We start from the raw sequence: 13,066 nt of genomic DNA, 5'->3' as shown, positions 1-13,066 counted from the left end.
ATGAAAATGTCAATGTAAATAGTTTATGAAGTTGTATACACAGATTTAAAATACCCATAAATATTTTTGCTTTGGATTGTAACAGGAAACTTTATTTTAAAACAGAAATATCACACCACAGTACTTGAACATTAGATTAGCTAAGATAACCAAAGAAGGCCAACAATTCTCTTTACATCCCTTCTTGGCTTTCCTGAATTTCACTCACATTACATAAAAGTAACATCTCAGATAGAAGGACGCCTCACTCTTTCAAGTTAGCCTGAAACACATACAAACGACTCCGTACAATGTTCTGGATAATTTAAGCTTTATGAATCAGCACATAACTTTTCAGACTGGACTTTCCCCCTTCTTTCATTTCCGTTCTATCCCTTCAACAAAAAGCAGGAAGGACTGAGAAGAGAGGAGTTGATAAATCTAGTTCCTGCTCTCCAAATGTTCACTACCTAAAAAAGACAGCACTGATGGAGACAAAGTAGATGCAGATAACTTGCCCTGGAATTACCAAAGTGAAAAAAGAAGTTATGGATACAAAACATACATAACAGGATAAAGTTACATTTGAGTTTAGAGATAAGAAAGCAATTTAAAATGTGCTTGTCTGGAGACCTCCCTGGTGGTCCAGCGGTAAAGAATCCGCCTTCCAACGCAGGGGATGCGGGTTCGATCCCTGGTGGGAGAACTAACATCCAATATGCCGCGGGGCAACTAAGCCCGCTCGCCACAACTACTGAGCTTGCACACCTCAATGAGAGAGCCCACGCACTCTGGAGCCTGCGTGCCACAGCCAGAGAGAGAAAACCTGCACACTACAACTACAGAGAAGCCCAAGCGCCACAAGTAGAGAAACCTGAGCGCCGCAACAAAGAGAATGCGCACCATAACGAAAAGATCCTGCCTGCCTCAACGAAGATCCCATGTGCCGCAACTAAGACCCGACGCAGCCAAAAAATAAATAAATAAGGAAAATAAATAAATTAAATAAATAAATATTTTTTAAACAAGTGCTTGTTTGGACAGAGTGAGGACCAAAAGAGATAATAACATTTGCCTCCCACCCACCCTCCAAACTAAAAAAGTTCAACGAAGAAAGTTCCATTTCAAAGGCCTAGTAAGGCTTGAAGATACTTTGCATAGTTGCGGGTGAAGGAAACAATAGGAAAATTTGGCAGTGAGCTTGATGGCAGAAGTGGGGTGATAAAATTAAAAACGCATGGAGCAAGATACATGGTAGAATTACTGATGGGTACGGAAACGACTCCATAGCTGGCAAAGTAAAGGAGAATAGAATAAATTCGAACACTTATATTTAAATATGACAAAATTTACGCAATAAGCAATTAATATAATGCCAAAGAGCTAGGTGTGAGGAGCTTGAAGTAGGGAGGTAAAAGGTAAAAAGCAGGGTAAAAGGTAATAAGTAGAAGGTAACAGTGAACCAGGATTATTAGGGGAAAAATAGTGTTTGAGGTGCAGCAAATGAACACTTTCAAGGAAAAGAAATCAGAGCTCACCAACTCATCAGGGGCATGGAGTTTCCACGGCCGGCACCCAGGATATCAAGAGAGCAGACTAGATCCACGAAGGTAGTGAGTGTTTTGAAAATACTAATTTGTACATTCATATTCATTTAAAATCCATTAAAAAGTTATTCATCAATCCTGCAAACTGTGATCTAGTACTGATCATCCTATTACCAAACAGGATCTGGGGAAGGGCATGTGAGAAATGGATGTCAGGGGAGACAACCGATAAATGTCTACTATACAGGGGGAAAGGCTTATCAACTTTCCCTGAATTGTGCTTCAAATCCAAGTTATTAATTCATAAGAAAGGGTTCCATAAGTAAATAAGGCAGGGACACACTATCACCTCTGTTACGACATGATATATATGTTAGTATATTAAGGCTCCATGAAATCTACAGTTTAAAAAAATAACAAGAAAAACAAAAACCCAACACTTACTATTAAACTAAGATATTTCTTAACTGATTTGACCATGGACTAACTTAAAAAAAAATTTTTTATACAGTGCATCCTATTGAATGTAACTGGGCACAAACAAGCCCAGTTTCAGAAGAATTCAGGATACAAACAAAATGATATATACATTATAAATTTAGCTATGCTTTTTAAAGTTATGTAAAGATATATAAACAAGCCAAAGGAAGCTCACCAAAGGATTTATAATGCTTGTTGTTACATAGTTAGATTATGAATAATTTCTTTTTTTCTTTCTTTTTGGTATTTGTCTATATTATTTATTTTCTAAAATGAGTACTATAACTTTTATAATCAGAAGAAAAAACTTAGGAGAAAAAAAGAAACATCATCCTGTTACTAAAAAAATAAAATAAAATATGATCTGGGTATGTAGTATGATTTTGACTACTAATTATTAAAGACTGCACCATGTTAAACCTCCAACCATTCAAATCACCAAACAAGTCAAAATTCAACAGATATCAGGTCCTTCCAATAAGATGACCTTATGCTAAATCCCCTGATTAAAATGGAATCAAAGAGGGCTACATAAAGTATAGATTACTAAAGATTGTAAGGTTAGCAGTATTTACAGGATTTGAATAATTACTCAATACAGATGATTAACACAATGGCTTATATTTCCTCATTTCTTTGTATTTAATATTGCTTTTTTAATATTTAATACTGACATACCCAAGAGTCTCCATTTCACCCTTTCACAAGGTTGCAGTGATGTGGGCAGTCAGGTGAGGCTGCCCAAACAAAGCACAGCCTGAGTCATCATCACTCGTTGCCCTTTCCTGGAACACATCTCTTTCCAATGTACACGTACTTCTCACCTTTTGTCCTCACAACCCTCCTTCTGCAGAGATTCGGGCTAAAGTGGAAGAAGGTCACCATTTGGACTGCAGACCAACACTCTGGAGAGCATTGTAACAGTGCTATGAGCTATCGATGGCTCAAGAAACTGAAACTGTATATTTAACCCAGAAAGGAAGAATCTAGTAGTATTGACTTTCTCTGAGGGCAGGAAGGAAAGAGATGGTCTGAACTGTATTAAGTCAGATTTAAACTATACAAGCCATGAAAAATTGCCTTTGATCCACACATGATGAACCACAGCTGAGAATCTGCATCACTAAGGACAGCTTTTCAGGCTGCCAGCGTGGGCTATTCGAGCACTGTTCAATGCTTTGCCCTGAGCTAGTCACTATCAGAGGGGGAGGCAAAGAAGGAACATTTCCACTCTCAGGTTCCTACAATCTAACTGGAAGAGGAAAAGAGGAGTGTAGGAAACCAGAGGCTTCAGTAAGACAGAACAACTGGCTTTGTCAAAGACATCATGGTTTTCTCATTTGAGTATTTATATTCCAAAAAGAATTTAAGAAAGGGCACCTTGAGGCATATTTAACGTTGGCTTAGGAAGAGTAGAAAGCCACATCCATAAGAACAACAGGTGAACAGAAAGTTCCTTCCACACGACACGCTAATATCCTAAACGATATTAATCACGATTGATATCAACAGTAACCATATTTCACATAGCAGCTTTTAAAATACCACCCAAGAACCAAGAGCTTAAAAGGAAAAAACTGAAACATAAAATCATTCCACATTGCCTTAGTGTTTCCTTAAATACAGATTGCAGATGGGTTATTTGTCTGTTTCACTGTACTCTTATTTCTGAGGATAAACTCTCTCCCCACAGAGCCTGGAGAACGTGGGACTCCGCCATGCTTTCCACTCTCTGACCCTGTGCATCCTCTCAGCCCTCACAAGCACCCTGGGAGGTGAGTATCTCCCCTTTGGAGAGGTGAGCACACTGTGTCTGACAAAGCGCTCGCTGTGTGGAGGGCTCTCAATAAATACTGGGGTAGCAGTTAGAGGATTTACGGCAGAAGAACTATTTTGAAAATACATTATAAAAGAAAAAAGGTCTCCATTTGTAGCCTGAGTATCACTTCTGAAGTCCAATCCAGACATGAATCTCTACACCCAGTGGGGAAAAATATGGATAATTAACTTCCTGAAAATGCTGCAGTGGTCATGTCACTTGTCTTTCGTGAAACTTCAGAGGCCCCTCAATTGCAGCCCCATTATTGTGTGACTCAGGCCTGGAGCTCAGAATTAAGTGGCACCCACCCCTAAAAGCCTTCCTTCTTCCTGTAACAGCAGGGAATAGTCTGCCCTCCACAAACCAGCACCTTTTCCTAAGGCTCCACAGTGACTGAACCGGAATGGAGGGTGTCCCTCTTGACCTTACATTCAGAATTTTAAAACTGTGAGTTATCAGAATGAATACCTTGTCTGATCCCTTCATTTTCCACGTGGAGTGTGTCTCAGGGCCACCGTTAAGTCCACCAAGGTTAAACGGCCGGGGCTGAGCCCACATGTGAAGCCAGACTTCCTCATTCCCTGACTCCTACCCTGTCTGCTTCACCAGGCTGTCCTTCAAGAACATGCTTTCTCAAAAATCTGCTGTCACCAGCTGTAACTACAGTCTGAGCATCCATCTTGTACCACCTACTGTGCACTAACTACCTCCTTTACTCCCCACATCAACCTGCAGGCAGGTATCATCCCCCGCAGTTTGTATTAAGACCCTGCCACTCAGAAGAGACTGGCTCACTGCTGGGTCTGATCCCTAAGCCATGTTCCTGGCACCGGAGGACCCACCCTCCATAAAATGCCTCTCCTTCTCCTACTTTCTGAAATTAACTCTACACATGGTTGGGGCCTTTCCTCCTCAATTAGATTTTAGGTTCTGGAGGACAGAGATCCATCCTTACCCTCAAAGCACCTAAGCTCAGTATCCTTGAAATGGAATCCTTTGCAACAAAAGCCATGCGGTTCCAGCTGAGATGAACTAGAAATTAACTGATACATTAATAGAATTTATACTGTAATCTAAAAAGTAATTATGGTTATCTCATAAAAACTGTGTTGAGGGAGACATGTCAAAAAAAGTCACCATCACTGAAATTTAATATAGATTTCAGCTTCATGGTTCTCTCTTAAGGAGTCTTCACAACAGTCGTGAGTGAAAAATAAGAGCGGTTTGACCCTCCTCTCTTCAGTCCACTCATCATCAAAGTACCTGAAAAATAGCCATAATAATGAGAAAATCTCTTAAAAGAGCAACAAGAAGTGAATCAGAACTGGATAAGGCACCACCACATGAGATAACTAATGCACAATAGAATCTGCTGTTAAGAATCCTAGCAAAATAAACAAACACATTCACAGGAAAAGGGAAGGAGGGGAGGTTAGTACAGCACAGGCGGCAGAGACAACAGAAAACAGAAATCAAAGATCACTGCCATCAAATTAATAATGGTCAAAATAATTTTTATCTTTTACCATCAAATAATTTTTCTCCCATACGAAGTCTCCACTTTGCTGCCCCCTTTTCAGTTGTTTTTAAAAAATGAATACGCTTTGTTAAAAAAAAAAAACAAAACTGAAATAGTGCTAAAAAAGTGAAAAATACATCTTTCCTTCAAGATATCCCAACCCCAATGGTAGCCCCTCCCCACTGGTTCATGAATTCTTCCAGACTCTGCGGGCGGTCGGGAGCACAAACACAATAAGACAGGCACTGAATAAGGAGGAGGGAGGGAAAGGATGCAGTGCAGGGAACAGCTCACATCTGAAGAGATTTGACTCCAGTGCTTACAGAACCAGAAAAAAAAAGAAAAGAAAGGTGGAGGGTGGGCGATGAAGCGTGAAACAATCTACTTATGTTCAGGAGAGGCAGGGGACCTCCCGTGCCAACCTGACATAAAGCACTTGATGAAACACTTCACAACTGACACATTTTGAATCTTTTATATACTTATCCTGGTTCTGAAAACAGGAGCCCTGTACAAATGTTTCTGGCAACTTGTCAACAAAAATTAAGACAAAAGCAAATGAAAGAACTTTAAGTCAATGCACACCACAACCCTCCAAGGTTTTTTTTACTATGTAAATTTTTTACTAATTATATAAAAATTTTAGTTTTCTTTTACTAATTATGTACATATACAAATATACATAAACATTATAACCTTCAAATGAAGTTATTTTTATCTATGCCTCTAAACTTAAAACCCTCTGATTTCGGGCTTCCCTGGTGGCGCAGTGGTTGAGAATCTGCCTGCCAATGCAGGGGACACGGGTTCGAGCCCTGGTCTGGGAAGATCTCACATGCCGCGGAGCAACTGGGCCCGTGAGCCACAATTACTGAGCCTGGGCGCCTGGAGCCTGTGCTCCACAACAAGAGACGACCGCACACTGCGATGAAGAGTGGCCCCTGCTTGCCACAACTAGACAAAACCCTTGCACAGAAACGAAGACCCAACACAGCCATAAATAAATAAATAAATAAATTAATTTAAATCATATGGGCTTCTAAGAAGACCTCTGTTTAAAAAAACAAACCTCTGATTTCTAAATGAGATCTTATAAATCTATTATTACTTAAATGTTCATTTACAAACTAGGGGAAAAAAAGTTAAGTAAAACGCAAACTGACCAAGTGTTCAAAGATAAAACCTTGCGGCAGGAAGTCTTCTTTTGTTTCTTGGTCACCCTTTTCATTTTTGTGGCAAAGTGAAATAAATCCCCTAACTGGACATAGTAAGTTTGATCTTAAAATGTAGTCCTGTTTGCATTATCACTTGCTTTAAAATGTGATCACTTTGCCTATGCAGGTGTTTCTATAAAGTGCACGCAGGCAAGCACAACACTTACACTCTCTTGCTCGAAACCTCACAATAACTCCCCTCTGCTCTCAAGGCAAGAGAATTTCCCAAATGCATGATGCATCTCCCTGGTTAACAGCACAGCCTCTCTGCACTCTCTGAACCTGAAGCTCCAGTAAAAGGGAAAAAAGGAGAACCAGCTGCGAGTACTTTAACGCACCTTGAATGCACTCTGGAGCCTCAGGAGAAACCAGGTGGCAACTTCTGCTGAAAACCTCACACAATTCTCTTCCCTCCTTCTCTGTGCTTAGTCCTACCCATCCCTCTTTCTACTGCTGAACTCTTTCTTTTCCTTCAAGACTGCATTTGGGTATTGCCTCTTCCAGGAAGTTTGTCCACACTCCGCCCCATCCCCTGACAGGTTACCTTTTTACAGCATCCCTTGAGAGGACTGCAGGTAATTTATGGTGATTAAAAAACAAGAGAGGGATTCTCCACTTTCAAGAAATTGATTTCACTTTGCATTATTACCTTCTAACACCAGCTGTGCTGGGAATAAAAAGCGAGGGACGGTCAGTTTGAAGTTTTCTGACAAAGTAACTGATTTTGAAAATTTTTTGATGAAACTTTTGTTAAAATAGGTTTAAAAGAATGGATATGTTGGAGTAAAAAAAAAAAAGTTTCAACAGAGCACAAATGCAAGAAAAAGCCTAACTAGTGTTACAACAATCGTGGGTGTAATAAGCAACAAAAAACATACAAATCAAAACAACACTGCATCATTTTATACCTATTAGGAAAAATTCTAGGGACGTCAGTCCTCCCACTGTTAATGGTGCTACAGTTAAAACAGACATCCTTGTGTTGGTAGAAGCAATGGAAACTGGTAGAACCGTTTCAGGAATTAAAAAAAGGTGGGTAAACCAGAAAATATTCATACTGTTGGGCTCCGTATTCTCTCTTTCAACATTTGCAAATGGATGGCTGTCCAGCAGCAGAAGGGATTTTCCTCTGCTGAGCCCCAGGTCTTCTCACACTTCCACCAGCCCTCTCTAATCATTGTTCCTTCAGCAAGCCCTGTGAATTTCCCATTCCTGTGAGCTATGGGCATCCACTCTTTCTCTTACAGTCCCCAACACTCCCCCCCACATTCTTAGTCCCCAAAAGGCAATCATAAAGAACATCTTGATTTTTTAAAGTCTCCTGATACACCACCCACTAAGACACAAGTGTTTCAGGCCAGGGACTGCACCTTATTTAACTTTATGATCCTTAGCCTTTAATAGAGAATGTCAACTACATCTGAACAGGAAAACAAGTGGTACAAGAAACATTGAGAAGTGATTTTTACCATCTGTGAGAAGGAAAACCTGTGGTACAAAGATACTCATTACTCTGCTCTTTATTTAGCTTTTCACTTATTTTTTTTTACCAAAGTAATGCATACACTCGTTAAAGCAAATAGTACCTTCAGGCATTTAAGGAAAAAACAAAACCAAACAGTAGTGCTTTATTTCATCTTCTCCATTCCCAGGAGCAATCACTTTCAATTCATAGCACTGTTTCCTCCAGTATTTCCATGTTCCTAAATAACATGCTTATGCGCTATTTCTTGATTTATCAATCTTAGATATTCTCTGTTGAAGTTCTGTTTTGGAAGATGAGAAGTAAGCATGCTTCCAGTAAGTGTCTCCCCACTTCCCTTGCCCTATTTTATGTAACTATGCATGGATAGATGTATAAGTGTATGTCACAGTTATATCACATATATACATCAGGATTTACATTACTACGGCTGTATTTGCTCAGTTGCTTACTTTTATTTTTCCTGGAGTTAATAACTGCTTCTTTTCGATTGCTTAGTTTCTATATACCTACCCATAATTCCTTCTAAATTCAACAAGAGAAGCAAACAAACAAACAAACAAAAACACTTTTCTCATTCCTGTTTCTCACATGGTCAAAAGTAACAGGTGCCCATTCCATTTCTCTCTCCTGGAGACTTCTCTCCATCTTCATGCTCCAATCCAGCCCTGCTGATCTCCAGGTCTACTGCACAGGCACCTCCAGAAAGACATCATCACCATCATCATCCTGACATTTCCTTCCCTCCTCTCCTGGGATGAATGCCATGCTTCCCAGATCTCATTATCTTTCTCTTTCTTAGTTTATTCCCTCATTTTAATGGACCACTATCCTCATTCAGCAACTGCCTAAGAAAAGTACCTAAGTGTTAAAGTTTTGAGTCTTGGCACATCTAGCCTTAATCTGACTGATGGTTTGGCTGGGTATAAAATTCTAGGTAGTAAGACATTTACCACTAGAATTTTTAAGGTATTATTTCATTATCTTCTAGCTTCTACTGTTGGAATTGAAAGGTCCAATGATATTCTGATTCCTGATCTTTTATACAAGTTCTTTTCCAGTAATATTTTAGGATCATCTTTTCAGTACTGGAGTGGCCTCTGTGCGAGTCTTTTTATAGTCCTTGTATTGGACACCCAATAGGCCTTTTCAACATAAAAACATACCTCTTTCAGTTAAGTGAAATGTTATTTCATTATTTGTTTTGATATTTCCTTTTCTTCCTTTTTTCTTTCATTTTGTAAATGTTTTATTTATTGGATACTGTACTCCCTCAATAGTTTCTTATCTCTTCTCTCACACCCCCCATTTCTTTTTCATTTAGGTACTTGGGAAAATCTTTGACCTTTATTTTCAAACCAGACTATTTAATTTTTCCTATTTATTCTTTTTTTTTTTGCAGTACACGGGCCTCTCACTGTTGTAGCCTCTCCCGTTGCAGAGCACAGACTCCGGACACTCAGGCTCAGCAGCCATGGCTCACAGGCCCAGCCGCTCCGTGGCATCTGGGATCCTCCCAGACCGGGGCACGAACCCGTGTCCCCTGCATTGGCAGGTGGACTCTCAACCACTGTGCCACCAGGGAAGCCCCCTATTTATTCTTGAACTCAATTTTGAAAAAAATTTGTGTCCTCTCATTGTTTCTTCCATTAAAAAAAAAAAATCTGTTCTTGTTTCATGACTATGATATTTTGTCTTATCCCTGCTATTATTAAACTAATTTGAAAGTGTTCTTTTTTTTAATACTACTTTCATTTTTAAAAAAAAATTATTTGGCTGTGCTGGGTCTTAGTTGCAGCACGCGGGATCTTTGTTGCCACATGCAGAATCTTTAGTTGTGGCATGTAGGCTCTTTAGCTGCAGCATGCAGGCTCTTAGTTGTGGCATGCAGGATCTGGTTCCCTGACCAGGGTTCGAACCTGGGCTCCCTGCACTGGGAGCGTGGAGTCTTAACCTCTGGACCACCAGGGAAGTCCTAAAAGTGTTATTTTCATATTCAATGAAAATGAATGAAATGAAATGAAAAAGTAAATTTCTCAATTTACTTTTCTTCCGTTTCTTGTGTGCACTGTCCTTCTCACATGGAAGGCTTTTTCTCATATGTCTGCTATCACTGGCCATCCTTTTACATTTAGTGCCTGGGTGGGGGCAGGGCCTGGTGACTACTAAGTAGACTTTCCTGAAGGGGACTGGGTGGGGACCCATTGGTTTACCTGGGGAAACTGGACATAGGGGGAAATATAATCATCACTGCCTAGCATCTGTGTAGTCTCTTCATATATCCGGGGAAATTCTTTGCCTTATACAGAACCTGCCTTCTACAATAGAGGCCTAAAAGTGCCACACTGTCAATTAACCAGCTATTCTTACAGATAGGGCACAGACATTACCTGCTCCTCAGCCAATGAGATGTGCACATCCTGGACTCTGAACTGAAAGGCAGCATCTGGAAAGAGCAAGGAGGAAGCAAATACATTTACATGGAAGCTGGTGGCATCAGCAGTAGCAACGGTGCAGTAGCTCCCTCATTTAAATGCTGGTGGTGGGACTTCCCTGGTGGCACAGTGGTTAAGACTCTGCCTGCCAATGCAGGGGACATGGGTTCAAGCCCTGGTCCAGGGAGATCCCACATGCCGTGGAGCAACTAAGCCCGTGAGCCACAACTACTGGGCCCGCGTGCCTAGAGCCCGTGCTCCACAACAAGAGCAATGAAACAAGAGCAGTGCTCCACACTGCAATGAAAAGCCCATGTACCTCAACGAAGGGTAGCCCCCGCTCGCCGCAACTAGAGAAAGCCCACACGCAACAATGAAGACCCAACGCAGCCAAAAATAAATAAAAATAAATTTATAAAAAAAAAAGTGCTGGTGGTGACAATGCAAAACTGGGCAACCCGTGCTCAGGGGCAGCACCATGCCGGCCTTCTTGAGTGATCTGAGGGCTGTCTTGGCCAGCTGGCCTCCCTTGTTCTTGCCTATTTTTCAAACCTAGTTCTACAGGCTTTCCAGTGATTCAGCAAGTCACTAAACACTATTTCCATAAATTCCTTTCCTGCTGAAATCAGACTGACAGTTTTCCCCCTATACTGGGGACCCAAAAATGCTAGTACTCAGAGGTCATTTTTAGAATACACTTCACTTTCTCTAGAGAAGAATGGTTCCATTTCCTGCCTGGCTTCCAGCATTCTGGGAACCAAACTCAGCCAAAAATGTTTCAAATAATTCGTCCCTGCTTCCAGAGCCTTTACAACTACACCGGTTGGGGAAGGGACCCGACTATGTACCTACGACCAACCTCTCAGTGCGATCTTCCCAGCTACTTGGGGCCTCCAACTCTTGGACTGTATAGGGTCAAAATTTTCTAGAATTTCTCTGTAAAGGCCTTCACATGCAGCTCTCTCCTCATCACTAAATTAGTTACAATACATCCATCTCTCTTTGCTGACCAAAACAGTGTTGATAACGCTAATCTGCTTCTATTTCTTTTCCTCATATTCGACCTTGCATATTTGCATCTTTTTCGATTCCTTTAGTAACACTGGCGTAGGGTTTGGGAGGGGAAGAAAAAAACTGCAGCATGTGTTCAATCTGGCGTGTTTAACTGGGGACTGCAATGTTATTAGTCTGAACTGAAAACTTTCAATTATGAAATATTTGAAACATGCAAAAACTTAGAGGTATGTAGTACCCCTCATCTGGATTTAATAAATGCCAGTGTTCTGCCAGATTTGCTTCAGATCACAAAGAAATAAAATGTTATAAATACAGAGAAAATATCAACTTCTAACCCCATTCTTCTCTCAGCCTCTCCAGAGAAACTTCTCTCCTGAAGATGCTAGGCACCCTTCCCACAAGTATTTGTATATTTATGAAATCTAAACAGTATCATTGGGAACACATCCTTTCCCAACTTTGTTTTTTTCACACAAAACCGTCTTCTAGATTTACTCATGGTGATACAGAAAGATACAGATCCTTTACGATCACCTCTGTACGCTTTACATTCCGTGTATGTACTTGGGTTTGTTGCTTGAAATCTAGGTTATTTCCAGTTCTTTGCTATTACAAAGACAGAATAGCCATTCCTTTCACACCTTCTTTGTGAACATGGGTCAGTCTCTCTAGAGGACTCTATAATGGGAAGTGCTGAAACCTTGAGTTGGAGCGTTCTTCAACATTATTGGATACTATCAAACTACACTCCAAAGCGGTTGTAACAATTTTACAATCCAACAGTCACATATAAAACATTTGCTGCCATATTTTTTACTTTAAATTATCAGGATCGCATAAAATGTTACCTTGTTGCCTCTACTGGCATTTACCTGATAATCAGTGAGAATTTTAATTCATTTATTGGTCTTATCTACATCTGTTTTGTCCATTTTTCTACTAGGTCTCTGTTTTCTTTGTTACTGATTTGTAGGATTTCATTATATACTATGGATATTAATCTTCCATTAGACATGTGTCTGAATATTCTATAGGTTGTCTTTTACCTTTGTTTAAGGTATAATTTCTTATACACGCATTTAAAATTTTTAACATAGTCAAATTTATCTCTCCTCTCCTTTATAGTTTGGGCTTTTTGTATCTTGTTCAAAAAAAAGTCCTCACAATCTCTAATATTATACAGACGTTTTCCTATATTTTAAGAGTTTAAATATCTCTCTTTAAAATGCATGTCTTTAATTCATTCAGAATTTATTTACAGGAATATAATTTTAATTTTTACCACACTGTCCCACCATTGCTTTTTGAATAGCCTGCTTTTTCCATACGAATTTGTAATACAGGTCAAAAACAAGTTCCCACACCAAGAAGGGCTCTTTTTATAGTCTCTCTTCTGTTTGAATGGTCTATTCTCTATCCGTATGCCAATGCAGCACCAATTCAAATATCACAGCATTATAATAAATCCTACCGACCACATTAATTCTACTTCTTCAATTAATTTTAGTATTCTGCCATGTTTCATGGCAAACTCTCTTGCCTTTGTTGCTCTGTTCTATTTTTGAATTGCATC

The 13,066-nt window shown here is 39.9% G+C and overlaps 1 protein-coding gene across 30 annotated transcripts in view; it reads right to left on the bottom strand.

The window, feature by feature from the left end:
• SIPA1L1 (signal induced proliferation associated 1 like 1) overlaps positions 1–13,066 on the bottom strand; it is a 501,244-nt gene that overhangs the window by 150,773 nt on the left and 337,405 nt on the right. For 4 of the 30 annotated variants that reach the window (XM_060294975.1, XM_060294974.1, XM_060294966.1 and 1 more), the window contains one exon: positions 10,432–10,487. The exons of 24 other annotated variants lie outside the window; for them this stretch is intronic. The gene's annotated coding sequence lies outside the window, so the exon portion shown is untranslated. Of the gene's footprint in view, positions 1–4,293; positions 4,675–4,962; positions 4,987–10,431; positions 10,488–13,066 lie in introns of those variants that run through there. 2 more of the 30 variants (XM_060294970.1, XM_060294986.2) reach the window with 2 other exon arrangements.

Source organism: Globicephala melas, chromosome 2 (assembly GCF_963455315.2).
Source record: "Globicephala melas chromosome 2, mGloMel1.2, whole genome shotgun sequence".
NCBI classification, from domain to species: Eukaryota; Metazoa; Chordata; class Mammalia; order Artiodactyla; family Delphinidae; genus Globicephala; species Globicephala melas.
This window is presented reverse-complemented; position numbering and strand designations above follow the sequence as displayed.